Source organism: Mercurialis annua, linkage group LG7 (assembly GCF_937616625.2).
Source record: "Mercurialis annua linkage group LG7, ddMerAnnu1.2, whole genome shotgun sequence".
Lineage (NCBI taxonomy): Eukaryota > Viridiplantae > Streptophyta > Magnoliopsida > Malpighiales > Euphorbiaceae > Mercurialis > Mercurialis annua.
Window position 1 is genome coordinate 31,734,375 of NC_065576.1, and position 23,188 is coordinate 31,757,562.

The 23,188-nt window shown below is 33.9% G+C and overlaps 1 long non-coding RNA gene across 1 annotated transcript; it reads left to right on the forward strand.

Moving 5' to 3' along the window:
* The first annotated feature begins 16,786 nt into the window (after positions 1-16,786).
* Positions 16,787-19,509, forward strand: LOC126657383 (uncharacterized). The gene is made up of 4 exons (XR_007633316.2): positions 16,787-17,009; positions 17,100-17,181; positions 17,921-18,002; positions 19,004-19,509. It is a non-coding gene; the product is annotated as an uncharacterized LOC126657383 (long non-coding RNA).
* Positions 19,510-23,188: the final 3,679 nt, after the last annotated feature.

Below are 23,188 nucleotides of genomic sequence, written 5' to 3' on the forward strand. Positions count from 1 at the left end.
AGATCAAGAATGTTAAAGTTCTTGGATTTGGTCTTTTAGACATTAAAAGTCAAAATTTTAAAAATAGCTTAATTGAAGATCTTGCATATAGATTTGATGTGTAAACATACGAATTGTTTGTGCATAGTGATAGAATAAAAATCACCACAGATTATGTTGAACGGTCTTTAGGATTACCTTCGAGAGGCCTAGATGTTTATAAATACTTAGGAGCTTGTGATTATGATATCTTCAAAAAGTCTAATATTCCTCATACGACTTGTGATATTAAATATCTAGCTAAAGAGTTAGGTAGGCTACCTGCAAATGACGAGTTCAAAGTAAAATTGTTATTGTTTGCAATTGGAACAATTATATCACCTAATAAGAGTCAATATGTAATTATATTTTAGGTGGTCTTCTAAAAGATATTACTAAAATTAAAAAAATGAATTGGGCAAAATACACCATCGAATGTCTTGCTAAAGGAATTTAAAAGTTTAAGGAAACTGATTTTGGTGCTGGCAATATCAAGAGATTGAATGGATGCGTCATGATATTTTAGGTATTATATACTCGTAATATAAATATATTTATGGTACAAATGTTACTAAAAGTTTGAAACTTATTTACTTTACATATTTTTTGTTAGTTTTTTTATCTGGAACATATTTGGTTGTGTAAAATTACCAAACGATTATGAGAAGCCTTCCATCCAACATTTGAATAGCAAAGTTGTAACAAATACAACATTGGAATAGCAAAGTTGTAACATATACTTTATGTAAAGTAGTGAGATATGAAGGTCTTGATAGTGACAAGGTAATGTTATAAATTATAGTTTACCAATTTAATATCTGTCTTTTTTTGGAGTTAATAATTACTTTTTCATTTATTATCTTATTATAAGAAGGTGTTGATATCAAAAGGCGATGATAGACCGATGGACCATCTATCAGTGAGTTAATCCTTAAGTAGTAAAATAATTTAACTGATTGAATATTTTAATATAATAATATATTATTTATAGAGCATTATGTTTATTGCAGGATCTGAGATTAAATGTGAATTGTTGAATTTTAAAGAAGAAGTTGTGAATATTTTGAGAGGTATACTGAAGGAAAAAAACGATAGACATCTGGAGAAAGTTGAAAGTGTGAGTGTTATTTTATATTTTAATTGTTATAATTCAGTTTACTTAACATTTGATATTTAGATATTTAACTTTCATTTAATAAATCAGGTGTTGAAAATTGAAATGCTTGAGACGAGAAATGAGCTCACAGAATTCAAACGGAAAACTTTCATTACTATGAAAAACATTTTAAAGGACATCATAGAAAATACCACAAAAGTAAAAAATGTGAGTTGATTAATTTCTCAATATGGTAACACAATGTATATTTTGGTTTATTAATCATTGTTTTAATTTGTTTAGGAATTGAAATTTGAGATTCGTGAGTTCACAAAGGATAATATGAATTCTGATATGGGGAACAAAAATATAGCTGGTGATGTAGAAGGGTTGATAAATGCTAAGAAGGAGTTAAAGGATGAGTTTACAAATTTCAAAAGTGAAATTTTAGATATGTTAGTGGAAGTAAAAAATGGGTTACGAAATGTATCTCAGAAGATTAAAAAGAATAATGTTGATGATAAGGTGCACAATTTGATTGATTTTGATGTTGAGTTGTTTGAAAATGAATATGAAGTTCAGGTTAAGGAGAATAATGATTGTTCTGTCACTAAAGTGCAAGATATGAATGTAATATGCAACAAAGATGATTGCAAGAAGTACTTTAGAAAAAAGCAAAGATTTTGTTTCCTTCAAAAGACATGGAGAATTTTGGATCTGCATCTCTGAATTTAGGCAAGTTGGATACCGGTTATGTGAGTAATGATCATAAACTAGCAAGTGAGCCAACCTCAGTTAGAAGGTAATGCAACTGTCGATGACAATCTTATTTTATTTGGCGGTAAAAAAGTTAGAGGTTTTGGAACTCAAAAAACAAGACCGCGAATAACCCAGGTAACAATTATTTGAATTTGATCATTTTGCTTGTTAATGATTGATATCAAAAATGTTTATAACACGTAATTTATTGTGTATTATTTCTGTTTCTCAGCCACTAATTCAAAATTCTATACAATGTTCTGGGTTATTTACTTGTGCTTCTAAAAAAATCACCTTCTTGCAAACGTCCTAACTTGTGCAAAACGTCAAAACTAAAACCGATTAAGATGAGAAAATTAAACTTTATTATTAGTTTTCGTGGGAAAAAGGCAAAAAAGCATCCATCTTCATTGAAGGTAACTGCTAAAAATATTACATGTTTTTCTAATATATTATAATTATATTTTTTTTGTGTGTTAATGATATGTATATGTATTTGATAATATATATTTTTATCTATTCTTACAAGCTTATCGACGAGCTCTCTGAAAATTGGAATCCTATTATGGGTAAGTGTGCTAGATGCTTAAAATTTATTTTTTATTTTTTATTTTTAAGTTTTATCAAAATTTTATTTTATTTTTTATATTTTGCTAGACAAATTGTGTGCCGAATAGGTTGTGAATATGCCATGCACAAATCGATTTGTTCTTTAAAATCCAATGAATGGGTTAATTCTGAGGTAGCAGCTATTTTTTTTATGTTGATTAGACTTCATTTATTCATATTATGTTCAAATATATACACTAATTGTCATATTAAGTAATAAATGTTAGGCTTAATTACTAAACCCAAACCCCCACCTCCCACCTTTATCCCCTTTTGCAAATATATCCCGACGAAAGAATTTTTCAATTTTACCTTATTTTTTCCTTTTATATTTCAATTGTACCCCAAAGCATTAAATTTTGGGTACAATTAAAACATAAAACGGCAAATTAGGGTAAAATTAGAAAAATTCCTACGCCAGAATATATTTGCAAAAGGAGTTAAAGGTGGGGGGTTTTGAGTGATTAGACCTAAATGTTATGATAAATGCCGCAGTATCTATAAAAAAGGGAAAAATTGAATGGAAAAATTAGTATTTACCGTCAATTTTGAATTTGTCCTAATTTTTTCCCAAATCTTTAAATTTATTTTTAAATGATATAAATCTATAAAAAAAACATTACAATGATTAAATTTTTTAATATTCTCGCAATTGTTTTGGTGATGTGTTTGATACAAATAAAGCAGATAAATGGGTATTTTTTTTCTTAAAGCATTAGTTTTTCTTTGAGATTTTTGGCTCATAAATCAACTTCACAAAAATTATGGCATATTTCACGTAAACTGAGGCACATTTCACGTAAAAAGGAGCACAATTCGCGTAAATTTAAATTTGTCCTAATTTTTTCCCAAACTTTTAAATTTTATTTTAAAGAATGTAACTCTTTTAAAAACATTATAATGACCATATTTTTTAGTATTTCTGCAATTGTTCCGTGATGTGTTTGACACAAGTAAAGCTCATAAATGAAAAAAAAAAAATGAATATTTTGTTCTTAAAGCATTAGATTGTTTTGTGATTTTTGGCTCATAAATCAACTTCGTGAAAATTATAACACATTTCACGTAAAATGGAGAGCACAATCCGCGTAATTTTGAATTTGTCCTAATTTTTTCCCGAACTTTTAATTTTATTTTTAAATGATATAAGTTTATAAAACAACAATAGAATGAGCAAATGTTTTAGTATTTCCGCAATTGTTTCCGTGCTGTGTTTGACATAAGTAAAGTCCATAAATGAATATATTTTTTCTTAAAGAATTAGATTTTTTTTGATTTTTGGCTCATAAATCAACTTCACAAAAATTATGGCATATCTCACGTAAAATGGAGCACAATTCGCGTAAATGAATTTGTCATAATTTTTTCCCCAAACTTTTAAATATTATTTTTAAATGATACAACTGTATAAAAAAACATTACAATGACCAAAAAATTTAATATTCCCGCATTTTCTCCCGTTATGTGTTTGAAATAAGTAAAACCCATAAATGAATATATTTTTTCTTAAAGCATTAAGCTTTTTGTGATTTCCGGCTCATAAATCAACTTCGCGGAAAATATGGCACATTTCACGTAAAAATAGGGCACATTTCACGTAAAATGACGCACAATTCGCGAAAATTTGAATTTGTCATAACTTTTTTCCAAACTTTTCAATTTTATTTTTAAATAATATAAGTCTATAGAAAACATTACAATAATTAAATTTTTTAATATTCCCGCAATTGTTTTGGTGATGTGTTTGATACAAGTAAATGAATATTTTTTTAAAGCATTAGTTTTTCTTTGTGATTTTTGGCTCATAAATCAACTTCACAGAAATTATGGTATATATCACGTAAACTGAGGCACATTTCATGTAAAAGGAAGCACAATTCGCGTAAATTTGAATTTTCCTAATTTTTGCCCAAACTTTTAAATTTTATTTTTAAAGGATGTAACTCTTTTAAAAACATTATAATGACCAAATTTTTAGTATTCCGCAATTGTTTCCGTGACGTGTTTGACACAAGTAAAGCTCATAAATGAATATTTTGTTCTTAAAACATTAGGTTTTTTGTGATTTTTGTCACATAAATCAACTTCATGAAAATTATAGCAGATTACACGTAAAATAGAGAACAATCCGCGTAAATTTGAATTTGTCCTAACTTTTTTCTAAACTTTTAAATTTTATTCTTAAATGACATAAGTCAATGAAAAACATTATAATGACCAATTTTTTTAGTATTTCCGCAATTGTTTCCGTGATGTGTTTGACATAATTAAAGCCCATAAATAAATATATTTTTCTTGAAGAATTAGGTTTTTTGTGATTTTAGCTCATAAATCAACTTCACGGAAATTATGGCATATTTCACGTAAAATGGAGCACAATTCGCGTAAATTTGAATTTGTCCTAATTTTTTCCCATACTTTTAAATTTTATTTTTAAATGATACAACTATATAAAAAAACATTACAATGACCAAAATTGTTAATATTCCCGCATTTTTTTCCGTGATGTGTTTCAAATAAGTAAAACCCATAAATGAATATTTTTTTTTCTTAAAGCATTAGGCGTTTTGTGATTTCGGCCCATAAATGTTCTCAAAACATTATATTCTTTGTGATTTTTGGCTCATGAATCAACTTTGCGGAAATTATGGCATATGTCACGTAAAATTGGGACATATTTCACGTAAAATAGAGCACAATTCGCGTATTTTAATTTGTCTTAATTGTTTCCCAAAAATTTTAATTTCATTTTTAAATAACATAACTCTATACAAAAATTACAATGACCAAATTTTTGTAATTTCCCCCTTTATTTCTCGTGTTAAATTTAAGACCATGAGTTTTTTTTAGAGAAAAAATAAATTCACGTAAAATGAGGAATATTTCACATTAATTAGAAGATACTTCACATTAATTGGGGTCTTTTCACGTAAATTTAAAATTTTCCTATTTAGTTACCCGTAATCTAAGATGTTATTATTGACTGCTTTAACTTTTAAAAATCGTTAAAATGAGTTTATTTTGTAATATTTCCGCTATTTTTCGTGTTTTATTCGAGAATGTGAGTTTTTTTAGTGAAAAATTAATTTCATGTAATATTGTACATAATTCACGTAATAAATTACGACATATTTTGCGTAAAGTAGTAACACTTTTAAATTAGATTTAAATTTTTTTATTTAGTTATCCGGAGTTCAAGATGTTATTATTCAATGTTTTTACTTTTTTAAAATTATTAATGTGAGTTTATTTTGTAATATTTCGACTATTTCTTATGTTTTATTTGAGAGTGTGAGTTTTTTTAATAAAAAATCAAGTTCACGTAAAATTAGACACAATTCATATAAATTAAGACATATTTCACATAAATTTAGTCACTTTTAACGTAAATTTTAAAATTTTCTATTTAGTTTCCAAAGTCTAAGAGGTTAGGATAGAACAGTTTGACTTATATTAAAAATCGTTAAAATAAATTTATTTAGTAATATTTCTACTAAGTCACGATAGTTGTTTGAAATATATAAAAAAATCATTTAAGATGTTTTTTTTTGTTTTGGACTTACAATTTTTATTTAGATGTAATACCCTGTAATTTTAAATAATTAGAATATGTCACGAGGTCAAATTGGAGTAAACAAAATATTAAAAATAATATTTTGAGGTTTCGAATATTAAGAAAAATATTCGGAAAGACTAAGTTTAATAGTCAAAGGACAATAATCAAATTTGATTATTTAAGATTATTAAATTAAATCACGGGAAGTGATTTACTAATAAATTTGGAATACGTAAATTAAATTTAAACGTAAATTTAATTTATATGAATCCGTAAAATAGTATCGTAATAATATGAGTTTAAAATTTAAATCGGAAATTTAAATTTTAATAAAGGAATATTACGGGATTAATATAACAGAAAATATGATTCGACGTCGTAGATGAAAATATATTGATAATTAATATATCAATATACTACTCTAAATGGGGAGTTTAAGATTTCGGACAAAACCCCGAAATTAAAATGTCGAAACTCGGAAAGCTCGACGAGTTATGGACGAATATAAATTAAGATATATATATATATATATATACATATATAATAAAAGAAAAGAAAAGAAGGATAAGAGAAAGAAAATAGGCGGTAAGTAGGGAACAAGTAAGTATAAATATATCCTTTAATCCCTGAATTTTATTTTTATTAGTTTTAGTTATAAACTAATTAAATATTATTAGTTAGTTCAAATTAAAATTAAATAATTTATAAATTCCGAGCGAATAATTTTGGTGTTAATATTCGCGGAATAATTTGACGAGACTACCATCAAATTTTTATGGAATTTGGACATAGTAATTTTAATTAAGCGGGACTGATTTAGACCTAATAAATCTTTCGGGATTTATTAAAAATAAAATATAAGTCGGATGCGAATAAAAATTATATATTTATTCGTTTTATATTTTATTGGATTTTTTGAGTAAAGTTTGATGGAATTTGGAATTAGTCTCCGTTTAGACTACGGACGACTAATTAAAATTAGAGTTAAAGTGTGTTATTGAACTAGTACCAAATGACATTTTAGCCAATTTTCTATATATATATATATATATATACATGAGGCCTCTGCCTCATTTCCTCATTTCTGAAATGAGGGAGCTGCCTGCTTCTATAGGCAGAGGGCGCGTCCAGTACGCGCGAATTAAATTTCGCGAATTCCAATCCGATTTCGCGATTCCGACTCCGATTTTTTTGAGGATCCGCACGTATTTGAAGTAATAACCGTTAATTTGAATTTGATTATTAGTAATTTAAATTCGATTATTAAATATTTGGATTATAATTAAATTTATAACGTCGACCGTATCGAATCGATCGTATTCGAATCGGTTTAACGTTTTGATTGCGGATTAGGATTGGATTGTTATTGAATTGGTGTTTTGGATGTTTCAGAGTGTCGGAAATAGGCTGGTGCGACCCGGGATCAAAGATTCCGGGGTTGTCCGTACTGTGCGGGGGCACAGTATTGAAACTGTGCGAGCGCACAGTAGATTGTGCGGACGCACAGTCCCTACTTTGCGACGCACAGTAAGCTAGTGGGGAATAAGATTTGGGCTTTCGCCCTAACTCGGTTCGGTTTGATCTGGTTAGTTCTAATCGATCTGAAAAGAATATAAGTGGACTTCCAAAATATGAACTAGGACGTTTAAAAGGTTTAAACGAACCTAGACATTTGAGGATAGTCGGGTTATTAAAACGATGTGATGTTTTAATATAATGTGATTAATGTTAAAAGGACTATAAGTCTATACCAAGAGTGGTATTATATATTGAACGAGAAGTTCAATATTGAGATTAATTTATATGCGTTGTTTATAGTGTCGTCTATAACAGAATTTGTTTAAAGTCTATCGTTTATCCGATAAGATTTAAGTTAGAAATTCAATATCTAATATTATTTTTACATTTGAATTTTAATTAGATCCGACGAGTAGTCGATCTAGCGAACCAAACACCAACGTGTTTGACTGGCAAGCTTGTTTGGAGCTTACGTTTTTGAAAATGGGGACGACAGTACTGTGAGTTTTACTTTGTGGTTTTTACTTTTGAATATTTATATTCAAACTGCTTCTAAATAACAAATCGCACTAGTATAATTAACCATGAAAGATCCATTGGAAGAAACTTCCTATTGGTTTTCAATAGGACGGTGTGATCACCCGTAGTACGCTAGATACGAGACTGTGTCTGACATAGAGGTCAGTTAATGTCATTGGGTGTTGGAAGTGCTAGCGACCCTGACTTAACAGTCTGAGACGACAGTAACGGTTACGGTCACATGAAATATTGTGATGGCAGTTTCACGGTTACGGTCCAGATACCCGATTTAGACGGTAGCGATTTAGTTCACGGTCTAATGCTCATATTGTGTAGGTTGAGACCCATACAATTTTGTACCTTGTAGGGTTTCATCTGGATCAAGTAATTGGTAATATTTTTGATATGTACAAATGCTTTACATATATGCGATTTAAATATTCAATTGTAAATATGTGAACTCACTCAGAAATATTTATATTTCTGACTCTCCCCAATGTTTACCTTTCAGATAATCAAGTACGAGGTCAGACTTCCAAAATAATCCCGGAAGTCGTCAGTCATACCTCTAGAGCTGCAAGTAATTGGGTACTGAAAAGTCTGTCTTTTTATTTACATCAGTTCAAACTTAGTTTGATAAACTCTGATTTGAACTACTGTATATGTATATGTTTGAAAAGTTGCGTGTTTAAAAAGAGTGTTTATCCCATGCAACCGTTGCGCCACGTCATTTTTACATCAAGCCAATGAGCATTTGCGATAGGGAATCTTTTAATTATTACTTATTTTTTTTATCATTCAATTTTCCACATGGCTAACGCACAATTGGTTTGTTGCACGAATGACATGGCGCAACGGTTGTGTGCAATAATTTTTCGTTTAAAAATGCTAGGACCAGGTGTTTGAATGATACACTGGTTTCATGTGTTTAGCATTTTAGAAATGTATTGGAAATAGAGCAGGTTCGTCAACTGAGATTGATGTTTGCGCTCTAGTTTCTTTAAATACAATCGGGATTTTACGAACCCAGTTTTCAGAAATGTGTTCACGTTAAACGAGAAAAAGTTTTCACAATACTTTCTGAAAACAGATCATACGTGATGTGTGGTCTTGAATTGCGAAAAATTTACAAAAGTTTTTAGGCTTGCTACGGATTTCGGAGCAACCACTTCCATTCCCTAGCGCCGGTCGCGATTCATGAATTTGGGTCGTGACATTAGATTAAACATTAGAAATAAATTTTATTACATTATAATTAAAATTAAAATTTTAAGTCATGATGGTATACAAATTTTAAATAAGATTATATATATTATTTCAAATTTATTTTTAAGTTATGGTAGTCTATATAACCATTATTATTATTATTTAAAAGTAAATTTAGTAGTGTATATAAAGTTTGTATGAAAATTGAGTGACTAAATCAGATATTTAATTTCTACACAACCTGCTAAACTTGCCACAAATTGTTTCCAAAAGAAACCTGCCACATGTAAGATTTTTTTTAGGTGAAAAAACAAAATATGTTACTAAACAAAGTAACTAGCAAAAGCCAGAACACTTTGGTTAATATTTAGTTCAGTTCTTGGTTAAATATTCAAAGAATTTTAAAAACTGAGCTGAATACTTGATCAACTTTTACTATGCATTGTGTTCAATCACATGGGACATTGATAAACAAAATTTTCCATCTCATAATTTTTTATTAACTGTGCTGTTCTAAATTTCTAACTTAAAAAATGAATAAGCCGGCAATATCAACATATGAATATTTAATTCATCGAAACAGAGAAAATATTTTTCATGTTTCCAATTTTGTATAAATGGACCAAATAGAAAGAAAAAAAAACATAATCCAGTTTATCGAAATATCTCGGCACAATTTAAAATTCATTCGATTCTACTGTTTTTAAAATTTGCAATTGCATCATAAAAAATTAAAAATTTATAATTAAACAAATAAATATAAATAAAATACTATATATAGAAAATATATAATTTAAGATAATTTCATAAATTATCAATTATCAATTACCTGAAAAAGCTGAGTATATGAAAAATTATCTTGATTCAAAAATGTATAAGAACTGATGGAGTCTGCCTTCTGAACCGGTGAATGAGACCTGCAAAACAGGGTAGAAGCTAACCGGACGGTGGTTGTCTGATTAGCTCTCCGATGCTAAAGTCAGTTTGGAGCTTTGAGCAGCGTTTAGAGTATATGAATGTAATTGTGATTCTAGGCATACCTCATGCTCCTTTTATAGTAGCCGAATATATCTTGTAGAGTCGTAATAGGTAAGTGAATCCTACTTTGTAGGGATCGAGCTACCTTGTAGGGATTCACCCTGATTTGTCGTGATCTACCTTATTCAGACATGAGTCCTATTTAGGAATGTCTTCCTAAATAGTATCGTCTTCCTAAGGTAGAGCTTATCTTTCCATGTTTGGAGTTTGTGTCCAAATAGGAAGATACTTCTAGATATGGCGATCTACCCGAATCCCGGATTAACGCGCTTTGGGCAGATCCTATGGGATTCGGTCTTCGTCGGTATATTGCCGAATCTCAAGGGATTCAGCGCCTTCTTCATATATTTAGGTCTTTATGGGGAGTCCGGTATCACCCGAGAATGGATCTCCTATGACTCGGCTTCACTGTATTTATTGTAGGATTCAGTATCCATCATTAGCCCCCCCGCAAGTGAGCTGAAGTGATTGGTATTTATGCCTTAATAGATTTTAGCTCTTTTGGAGCTAAGTCTTTTTATATTCTGGGCGAGTCGCTTCATATTACAGGCGAGTCGTTTCGTATTATCGGCGAGTTACATTTCTTCTCTGGTAAGATTCTCTCTATTGCCACGTGCCATCATTTAATGATTTGATGAATGCTTGTCATTTTGAAACTCTTTGTATTTAAACTTTTTATATATCTTCTTCTTCCTCTTACTTCTATTTCGAAATTATTCTCATTACTCTCATTTCTGCAATTATCTTTTCCTTATTCTTCATTTGCTTATTCTATTCTTCATAACTCGTTTCTCTAGATTTTCAGGTATGTTTCTTCTTGTTAGTTGTGTTTTGGATGTTGAAGATGCTTTTCTGCTTTCTTTATTTTTTCACAATCGTTGTTCTGGAAAATGTTTTTCTGTCCTTGGTGTTCTTCAATATGTTCTTCAATATATTCTCTGTTTGATCTTTACTTTGTATTCATATTTGTGATTTCCTGTTCTAGATGCCTCTTAGTCGAGTGGAAGATGCATGCACTACTATGGCTATTACCAGATCAGGGCTTTGTAGGAGCGAAGTCTTGGATATTTATTTTAAGTATAGTTTTCCCTTTGATTATAGGGTAATATTACCTGGTGCCGATATGGCTGCCTCTGATTCTCCTGGCTCGTCTTGTAGGATGGTTGTTTTTGAAGAGCAGTTCGCCGCTGGTCTTAGGTTTCCTTTAGATTCGTTTTTAGTAGAAGTGTGTAGGGATTTAAGAGTTACCTTGGGGCAACTTTATCCTGGTACGATTAAAGTAGTGCTCGCCTTTGCAGAGGCGTGTAGGCTTTAGGGTTATGCCCCTTCTCTTAATGTGTTGTATTACTTTGTATATTTTAGGAAATGCGATGGTTGTTTCGTATTTGCCCTTGATAGGAAAGGTCGGTCTCGTATTTATCTTCCTTGTCTGACCAGCCGCTGGCAAAGGCGTTTCTTTATTGTTTATCATAATTTTGCTTTTCTTCATTTTCGGATGGTTTTTCTTCTCATCAAGTCCGGAGCTGTCTGTCTCCTTTAAGTTTGTCTGAGTCGACACTTGCTTCTGATTTATCATTCCATAGTGTCTTTCAACGTCCTGTCTTAGATGTTTTGGTTAATAGTCATCTTCGGCATCGATGGTTTCCTTTGGAGGATCCTCCTCAAGGCCTGGCGGATCTTTGCTACTCCTTTCTCCAAGGTATATTTATTTGTTTTTAAGTTCACTTGATGTTTCTTTTTGTAGGATGTCTTCTTCTTCTGACGATTTCCTTTCCGGATTTAAAGTAGATTTGGATGTTCCGATGGGCGGTCCCGAAGCTCACATCGCCGAGCCTATTCCTGGCGACGTCGAAGTTGCTGTAATTCATGCCGAGGCGGCTATTATTCCTGCCGAGACAGTATTGCCTGCTGGCAATGGTGTTATTGTCATAGACGATGATGATGTGGTTAAAGAACCGACAGGTGATGAGGCCGTTACATCTCCACTTCCCCCTCCAGCATCATTTGCTGTTTTGGAAGAGGCCGAGGAGGTGAATTCGGGCGGGTTGATTGTTGTTGATCCGGAAGAAATTTTCCCGGATCAAAATACGGATTCTTCGTCTAGAAAGAGACGTCGAGTTAGCGATGATTCTCCTTCAAGGGAGAGTCTTCCCGGAGGTTCTTCATCTGCTCCCAATCTGGTGCAGTGGGTTGAAGGTCACGATCCGGCTAGTTTACTGAACCCTAGGGTGTTGGCGGAATACATTCGGACTTTGGCGATTCCTGACGACATTACTTGGTTCTGCTCTAGGCCGGGGCAGGAACTCTCCGATCTTACTTGTTTTCATGGCTTCTCTGTAAGTTGATTTTTTGTTGAGTATACTGTTTGTTGAATTCGTTATTTCCTTATTGATTTATTTTCTTGTGTTGTAGGCTCTTCAATCTGTTTTGGTGTTGAATGACCGCCGTCAGTGTGCTGAGGAGGAGGTTGAGCGTCTATCTTCTCTTTTGGCGACGTCCGAGTCTGAGAGGGCGAAATTGGAGGCACCCTTGGAGGCACCCTTGGAGGAGCATGATTCTCTTTTTGCGCAACTTAAAGCGTAGGATGCGATTAATGACCGCCAAGTCAAAGTGATCGAAAAGAGAGCTAATGACTTGACTCAGGAGATCGAAGAGCTCATTCGGATCAATACTCTTGTTGGCGAGGAGAGAAATAAGCTGAGATCAGAGGTAGAAGGGCTTCATATCCGTCTACTTGATACGAAGGCTTTTTATTCTGCTTTGATTAGCGAGTATCGTCTTGCAATTGTGAGGAAGCTTCTGGAGCAGAACCCAAATATTGATCTTTCTGGAGTTAATGGGTTGGATCCTCAAGCCATCGCTCGCGATCTTCTCGATAGGATGTCTAAGGATCGTGCTAAATAGACTTTATTTCTTTTGTTTTTTCTTATTGTATCTATTTATAATTCGCGATGAATATATTTTCTTTTTGCTTCAATATAAGTGTTTGCTTCTGTTTTATTCAATGTTTCCGAGTTGATGCTTGATTTAGATATTCGTTTCGCCCCGGGAGTTATTCTAAACCTCGTTTGGCGTTTTTGCTTTGACAGAGTTAATCTAAACTCTTTTATTTGAGTTAGCACTTGTAATTTTTCTTTTATTTTGAGTTAATCTAAACTCTTTTTTGGTGATTTGCCTTTTGTGGCGATTCGCCTTTTTTTTGTGATTTGCCTTTTGTGGCGATTCGCCTTTTTTGACGATTTGCCTTTTCTGAGTTAATCTAAACTCATATTTTCATTTTTTGCTCATCTTTGATTTAATCATTCATGGAAGTTCTTGATTTTTGTTTCTTTAGTGATTCGTCTGGTTAATCATATAGTAGGGAAATTGAACTTTTATTGATAAAAAGACTGCATACAAAACATTAAAGATAGTTTTGACGCCATCGGGTAAGACATAAAATTGTTACTGGTGATGGGTCGTTTTTGTTTCCTATTCTTCCTTCTTCTCGGTCTTGTTCTCTTGAAGATCTACTACGGACTCGTCGTAGTATTTCTTGGCGATACTCTGATCTCCTCTCAGCGTCACTACTCCTTTCTCGGTTGGTATTTTCATTGCCAATGCTCTTATGCTAGTCACCGCAGCTGAGTCATGGAGGAAGGGTCTTCCGAGGATGGCGTTGTATGTTAATTCCATGTCTACTATGTTAAATAGTGACATTACTTTCTTGTTGATTCCTCTCTCTGGGCCAATTATCACTTCCAAGGTAACTGCTCCTAGTGGATTGATGGAGGGGCCACCGAGTCCTGACAATGGAATCGGGACTCGGCGTAGCCTTGATGCGGTTCCTCCAAGCATTTTGTACGCTGCGTTTGTCATAAGGTTCATTGCGCTTCCTTCATCGATTAAGATTCGCTCCATGTTCCACTTTTCAATGATAGTAGTTACTACCAAGGCATCGATGTGGGGTGCTTTGACATGTTCATAATCTTCAACATCAAAGATTATGGGCGGCATGTGAGTTTCTCTGATGTTCATCACTTCTTTCCTTTTCTTTCTCCTGATTGTAGAGCTGCTGTGTCCACCTTCATTGATCATATGTATGGTTCCCAGTATCTTGGATGGGCGTTCATCTTCTTTTTCCTTTGGTTTGTCATCCCTGCTTCTTTTTTCTCCTTTGTCATTGCTCTTCTCTTTTCGGGCCACGAATTTCCTTAGTTCGCCTGTGTCAATCATTCTTTCGATCTTGACTTTCAAATCTCTGCAGCTATCCGTTTCATGTCCGTAGTCTTCGTGAAATTTGCAGTATTTTCTGGTGTCCCTTATCTCGGCTTTCATCTTTGGAGGCTATACCACATTCTTGACGTTTTCTTTGATCCACATGAGGACGTTAGTTCGGCTGGTGTTCAGCGGTGTGAAGTTGTTCTCGTCATCTCTGGGGTCATATCTCAGTTCGTACCTTGTCTGGGGGGCGAATCGCCTATTTTCTTCTGGCCTTCCTCTCCTGTCATCGGGTTTCGACTTCGACTTTTCTTTGGATTTCTCTTTCGATTCTTTTCCTTTTGCTTCTTTTCCACGAATCGCCCTTCACCCTTCGTCTAGCTCGAAGTATTTCTGGGCTATGCCCATCAAGTTCGAGAAAGTCGTGGGTTTATTAACTAGTAGCTTGTCTACCAATTTTCCGAATCGTGTTCCTTCTCGCAATGCTTCAGTCGCCATATCGACGTTTAGGTTGTCAATCTTCATAACTTGCTTGTTGAATCGTTCGATGTAGCTTCGCAAGGTTTCTCCTTCTTCTTGGATGCAGGATCTCAAGATGCTGGCGGTAGTTTTTGCTGGTATGTTTGTTAGGTATCTGTTGAGAAATTCTGTGGAGAGCGAAGCGAAGCTCTTGATTGATCCTGGTTTCAATTTGTTGTACCACCTCTAGGCGGTGCCTGTGAGCGTGGTCGGAAAGACCCTGCATAAAATAGCGTCTGATACGCTGAGTAGCCCCATGGTGGCCGTGAATCTAGATGTGTGATCTCGGGATCTCCTTCTCCGTTGAAGGTTGGCAGGACCAGTAGCTTCATGCTATACGAGATGGTTTCTTCAATGATCTCGGGCGAGAGAGGTGATCCTTTCAGCCTGAGATCGTCTATATCTAGCTCTTCCGATTTTAGCTTTTTGAGTGCTTTGGCGATCTTTTCTTCTAAGTCTTCTTCCACTACGTATGTGGCTTTGCTTTTTTGGGGCGCTTCCGAAGATTCGCCCTCCCCTTCTTGATGTTTTTTCTTTGGCTGTTTTTTCCCCGCATCTTTGTCTTGTCGCTTGCTTTTTGGTGGGGCATCTTCTTTTTCCTTCTCCCTTCGCTCTTCTCTCTTTGAATTCAACCCGCTTCGGGCATCATCTTGATTTTGTTCGTTTCTGGGTGTTTCATGTGATTGCTTATTGGACTTGTCTTTGTTTTGATTGCCTGGGCTTTCTTCGTTGCTTCTAGTTCCATTCTCCCGTTGGTTTCTTGTCTCGTCTCTTTCCTCGTTTCCTCCATTCTGGGGTTCCCTGCTTCTGTTGTTTTCTCCCCTTGTCTCTCGGCGATTTGGGTTTGCGTTTTCTGTTCTTCCTCTTCTTCTAAGAGCTGTCGGGCTGAAATTCTCCCTTAGGATTTTCATAGTTTCTTCGTGCCTATTATTCGTTCTTTTGGCTTCACTAGCCAATTTGTCCAGATTTTTTTGGACAGATTCTAGCATCTTTTTGCAGCATCTCGTTGTACGAATCTTGTGCTGCCATGCCTGGCATTTGTTGCTCCTCCGATTTTAGGTTGAAAGCAATTGGGTTGCTTCCCCTCATCGGATTAGTTTGGTATTATGGTGTTGAAAAAGCGGGCCCTCCAGTGTCGCTTTTTTCCCCCGGAGTTGTTGTAATAACCTGGAATTGCGAGACTTCGAAAAGAGTCGATGAGTCTCATTTTGAATTGTCAAAATGAGAAAAGTAAGAAATTAAACGGAGTAGTTGGATAAAGAGAAAACGAGTAGGTCGATATTGAAATTTTAATAAGAAAATTTCAATAATAATATTCCATAAGAAAGAAGGAATTGGATTAAAGAGATAAAGTTGAGAAAGTGGCTAAAAGTTAACTTTAGCTTAAAATTTGAAAATGAGCTTTTAATTCCCAGAAAATAGAAATTAAATAGAATATAGACAGGAATTAATATTTATAAAAATAATATCGATAAAATGGTTATCGATAATTATTAAAGTGGAATTTGGACACAAAAGAGAGAAAAAGTGCAAGTTAGCTCAAAATTGGAATATGAGCGTTTTTGGCTAAAATTGCCAAAAATAAGATATCGGAAAGTGATATTATAAGATATTGGACTAATATTATTTATTTGGAAATAAATAATATGGAATTGATCGGATCTAAAAGATTTAGCGTTCGACGGACTAAATTGGACGAAAGAAAAGTTACAAATTGTGAAGTGAGGAGGTGGCAAGTCTAAGGACTAAAGAGGAACTTAGGCCATATATATAAAAGCAAGAAAAACAAATTAAGAATCAGCAAAACCTCATTTCTCTAGCTGAAATGAAGATCATCCCGTATGTTCTTCTTCTCCTAACCCTCAAAACTTCATTTGGCCATATCTTTTTCGTTTCTTAACGGAATTGAGCGATTCTCGCGACCACGGAACGAGGAAAGGATCCTCTATTTAATTATGGCTTCAATTTGAGGTAAAGATTATAATATAAGGTTAGGTTTTCAGAGGTATCAGTTCGGGGTTTTTGAGTTAAGGTTAAGGGCTTTGTGTATTGATGTTGTAGGATGATCTTGAGTTTATTTGGAGCAAAGTCATGGTGAATTGATGCTTAAAATCATTTGGCCAAGGGACATCAACAAGAAAAGGTAATATTCTGAAATCCTAAGCTATATGATTCGGCCTTGAGGTAAAGGTCATGGTATTTGAAGTTTTTATGTTAGATGATTGATGATCATTTAGTCTAGCTTATGAATATGGTGTTATGAGATTGAAATTTTGATATGTGAAGGTAGAGTGGTATGCGTCTATAAAATAGAATGATGTTAAGTGATTATAAATGTTCTATAAGTGTTGGTTTTAAGTCTAATAGCTTAATATTGATGGGAATTGAGTTAAGTTTGAATGTATGAAAGTTAGATAAATATTGCAGAATCTGCCCTGCAAAACAGCCTTGTTGAGAGGGTTATATCTCAGGCTATATAGCTCTTAATTAAGTTCTGTTTGTTGGTACAGAAACTTAAGAGTGTCTTCTAAATATGTCTAGGTTTAGGTTTCTGCGGATTCGGCCTCTAAGTGGCCAAAACAGATCAGAACATTACGACGCGCATAACAGTTCTGATTTTCTGGACAGCTCAAGTTAATAAGTTAAGGGCTAGTTTCCGACACCTTCGGGTGCTAGTATTAGTCCGAGACCTAAACAAAACTTGTAGAGGACATTCTGAACTATAAGAATGTCAGTTTTGTTTAGAGGTCGGACTATTTTACGATTAGAAAACATATTCGACTACGGGGTCGATAATGCGACAAGTTATGCAACTTGTTTATCTCGAGTCTAAGTATCTATTGATTTAAAATCTCACTCGAGATCTATATGATTTGTCCTAGGTTCGACAAAAAAAAACTAATAGAGGACATGGAGCTCAGGGAGCTTACGCTATTAATAACGAGGATTTTGGATAAGCAAGCAGTGAGTATATTTTACTTACTCGCATTATCGTAATTAAATCTATGTTAATATACTATATGAGTAGTACTTAAACGCATCGCAAATGTGTATTGTTTGGATTGTTTCGGATTGGATTGGTTGTTTTGTATATGGATTGATTTGTATTGTTTGGCTTGGATTGTTTGTATTGGCTTGATTTGATTGGATTGGTTTGTGTCGTTTGTATACGGCTTATTTGTATTTCTTTGTATATGCAACTTGTGAGGTGTATATGGTTCGAATTAGAAATGTGATATGCATTGTTGGCTATTGGATAGTCATTTTAATTGGTTAATGATGTATTAAAGTGTTTGTTGTTGAAATTGTTTTGAGATTTGGTTTTGTGGCCAAATGGTTATTTAGTTGTGCTTAAATGGTTTGACATATATGTTGGTGATATGCCACTCTGTAATGATGTATGTGAGAGGTGCTGAGTTGTGATATTCACATGTGATTATGTGCTGAGATAGAGATATGCACATGGGAGAATATTTTGTTAGGTGTCAATGCGCATGACATCGGGCTAAGTCCTGAACGATGGTCGGTGAAGGGAGAAGGGCCGAGCCTGCTAATGAAGTAGAAGGGTTAGCCGTCAGGTGGCCTAGAAAGAGTTTGGCTAGGCTGTAAGCCAGTGTTGTGTTCCTGGTTACAGACCTAGGGTTTGATTAATTATTACAGAGATGGATATCACAATTGTTGATATGATGTTCATGTCATTATGAGTTTTATAGATGTTGAGAATATTGTTGTTAATCATGTCACAGCTAGAACCTTTGGTTGGTTGTGTATGTGAGGTAAAATGAAAATGAGTATTATTTATGAATTAGAGATTTAACTAGTTTGTAATGGATTAAAAGTATATGTATATGAAAAGTTTGTATTTGCACACAATGGTTTTATAAAGGCGATGCTATTTTGATAATAGGGTGAGTAATGTATATCTCACTCAGCTCAAAGCTGACCCCCACAGTGTTTGCTTTCAGGTACCTATATTCTGGACTTGGCTAGAAGTCCATTCTTTGATCGGAAGTAAATCTTGTCGTGTGCAGTCCAGACTTCCGTAGTTGCTGCAGTAGTGTCTTGCCTGACCAGAGTTGTGGTCTAGTACAACATTTTGATACAGTGTCGGTTCTGATTTGATGTCTTTGTAGTTATATATGTTTTGTACACGGAAGGTGAATACCTGTGATGATATGGTTTTGAACAATAGTATGTATCGGGCTAATACGTACATGATACGGAAACAATAAGCCCAAATATTTTGTGTCAATAAGTTACTAGTGTATAAAGATGTGTATATGTATATGCTTCCGCTATAATGCCAATATATGATTGATGTTTTGAGAAAACGTTTTAGTGAATTTTAGGCTTGCTACGGGTTTCGGAACTACCATTCCCATTCCCTAGCGCCGGTCTCGACTCGAGATTTTGGGTCGTGACAAAGCAAGTTGGTATCAGAGCAGTTAGTCCAGTTACTACTGCTAATATGGTTTGGGGCAGATTGATATCACTGCCAGTCTGTGATAAGTATTTGTTTTACTCATAAGGTTACCTAGGAACTACTGCAGCTATAAAAAAAAGTCGTACCTGAGTCTGATTGTCATTGATTGATTGTTTTGTACTAAGGTTGATCGATCGATTTGTGAGATGTTGTGTGCTTTTTGTGAAGTATGTGGTTGAGGCAAGGATGCGTACTACGTTTCGATAACATATGCATGTGTTTAAGGATTGCGCCAGTAGTACTTGGCATAACCCTGCACTCGTGCAAAGAGGTAGAAGTAATATTACACGCGCTAGAAAACGCGAACGTGGCATCGTGACTCGAGAAAGGGGCGAGTCTAGTTAGGCACCACCAGGTATGACCTGATTTTTTGTTGTGTGCCATACATGTTTATATGATTAGCGTGTTTATATGCCATATGTGCTTATGTGATTGAAATAATTGTATTGTTTTATTGTTATGTGATTGGTTGATCAGATGGATATTGATGAGATGAAAGCCTAAAGTGTTAGATTAAGAAACCCGCGCACATAGGCTTTATCCTAAACGTAGTTGCTTATAGAAGAATCAAATTAAAAAAAACGCATGAAACACATAACATATATGCGACGTGAAACGTAATCCCCTATATTACGTTTCCATTACCATGAAAATGGTAAGGGATACTAAAAAAGGAATGGTATGAAAGATTGATCCATGAGCCTGAGAGCTACGTGGTATCAAAGTATGGTCAAGATAGTGAACGGTAAAGATAAAAGAGTATTGAAACGGGAAAGCAAAAGATTCAGTTAGCAATGTTAAAAGAATAGCATTAGCTATAAAACACTTTGATAAGTGTTAAAGGAAAACGATAAGTCCAATATCAAAATTATAATAAAACCCCAATAAAGAATAATAAAAAGCCGTTAATGTCGCAAGGTGTGTAATCTGGAGGGACTTACTGTGATTTAAAAAAAAAGAGAAGAAATCTCATATTTTAAACAGTGCAATTGTGCTCAGACCTCGCATATGATATGTCATGATCACGTTAAACAATGCATATAAAACATGGTTTTCAAAACCATCATGCATCATATCTTCACAAGTAGTAAAAGAAACGTGATTTTATCGAGCAACTCTTTAGTGATGAGAGGTGTCATCACTCTGAGCTACATTGTACTGATATTTTAAATGATTTGAAAGGAAAGAAGAGATTGAAAGACTAACCGGTTAGCAAAGTCAGAAATGTTTGAAATGTATTTGTTTTGTAAGAAACCCAGATGTAAAGCCCTGCGACAATAAAGATAAAAGAAACTGGTTAAACAAGAATGAACGTATGTGATAAAACACACCCCAATATAAGCATTAAGCCCTTATAATAATAAGGTAAGATTGAGATGGTCGATGTAAGGCATGAAGGGTGTCGGTAAGATACCTACGATTGGTACTTACCTAAATATGAGATGGGAAAAACATAGAAAATGTAAAGCGGAAAGGAAGGAAAAATAAAGACCCGAAACGAATACGGGCCATGGAAAGACCATGTAAGGGTGAGAAGAATCGAAGGAGTAGTACGTGTATAACGCCTAGTACTCGATAAGAACAAATGAGGAAGGAGCAGATCATAATAAGGTAGTCTGACAGAAAGACACCTAATATGAAAAATACAGACGTAAGGTAAAAGAATATGGATTTGGAATAATCGCAGGCAGAAGAGTCAAGCAGAAGGACTTGACATAAGTTTAAGATGGACCTTACTGATAGATCAGATATTAGTAAGAATCTAATATAAGGAGTACATTGGACTATATTAAGAATTTTACCAATCCCGAATAGACGATTCAAGTTAAAGGTTGTTAAGTGAAAGATCGTATAAACCTAACTGTAAGAACAACAGTTAGCAAGTGGATAATCAGAGTATTGCAGCGAAAACGTGGTAGAAAAAGATAAGAATAGACATGATCGGACGCAAGAAAGATACGAGGAACGTCAAATAAGATGACGTTAGACTCCGATAAACTTGGAAGGTTATAGGATGTGAGACAAAGATAAAGGCTATCAAGAATAGAAAAACCTAACAAGGAAATGTTTGGAGTAAGATTTAGAAGGAAAAGTAAAAGAGCGACGTTAGTCGAACATAGGATAGGTGTTACGCGTTGTTTGGCTTAGGCAAACACGGTAACCCAAATGATAAGAAATACGCTTTAAGATAAAGCAAAAGGTCAATTTTATACTTAATTAGAAATTATAAGTAAACGATGAGTATGAACGTGAAAGGGATCGTCAGGATGAGATAAGTTGGAATTTACAACTACAAAGCGCAGTTCCCAGTCAGCCCACGAGGCAATGTGTCGGACAAAGTTCGGACCCCGATACTCGATTACTTTTAATCGAAGTCAATGAACACAAGTAGATAGCATAATATAGATTAAACTTGGATAGTTTAATCATGATGTGGTTCAATTGGATTGAGTGTTTTTCAAGCTCAAAGATGACCGAAAAACACGAAGTTAAGCAAGAAAGGCAAGTGTGGCTAGTAGCCAACTTCGAAAGCGATTTCGGAAACCGAGAAAATGTCGGATGAAGTTCGACTCTTCACGAAAGTTGTAGATTAGGCATTGAATTATAGGGATATGAAATAAAATTTGGAAAGAGACTGAAATAAATGCTTGGTTCATTGGCCTTAACATCAGCCAGGACGGCAGTTTTGCAGTCTTCCGAATTCAGCTCAAGAAGGCAACTTTGAGGTTGATTTCTGATACCTTCGAGAAGGAATCTCAACTCAAAGTCTAAACAGAAGTGGTAGACCACTTTGTCGACTATAAGCATACTAATTTTATTTGGTAAATAGACGCTTCTAGATAAGCGGTTTGGATAGCCGAAGTAGGCTCGAGAGTCAGTTTTTGAAAAGTCTAAGTTGACTTAAAATGTTAAGTCAACCAATTGGATTGCGAAAGATTAATCAAATATAGTTTTGATTAATGTCTAAGATCGATAATAAGACGGTTTAAGATAAAGCAAGTTGGTATATAAAAATATTAAAAAAAACGGTTAAAGTTGGTACGAGGTTAAAGGAATAAGAATTATGCAAATTCGAGGACGAATTTTTTTTGAGGAGGGAAGAATGTAATAACCTGGAATTTTGAGACTTCGAAAAGAGGCGATGAGTCTCATTTTGAATTGTCAAAATGAGAAAAGTAAGAAATTAAACGGAGTAGTTGGATAAAGAGAAAACGAGTAGGTCGATATTGAAATTTTAATAAGAAAACTTTAATAATAATATTCCATAAGAAAGATGGAATTGGATTAAAGAGATAAAGTTGAGAAAGTTGAGAAAGTGGCTAAAAGTTAACTTTAGCTTAAAATTTGAAAATGAGCTTTTAATTCCCAGAAAATAGAAATTAAATAGAATATAGACGGGAATTAATATTTATAAAAATAATATCGATAAAATGGTTATCGATAATTATTAAAGTGGAATTTGGACACAAAAGAGAGAAAAAGTGCAAGTTAGCTCAAAATTGGAATTTGCGCGTTTTTGGCTAAAATTGCCAAAAATAAGATATCGGAAAGTGATATTATAAGATATGGGACTAATATTATTTATTTGGAAATAAATAATATGGAATTGATCGGATCTAAAAGATTTAGCGTTCGACAGACTAAATTGGACAAAAGAAAAGTTACA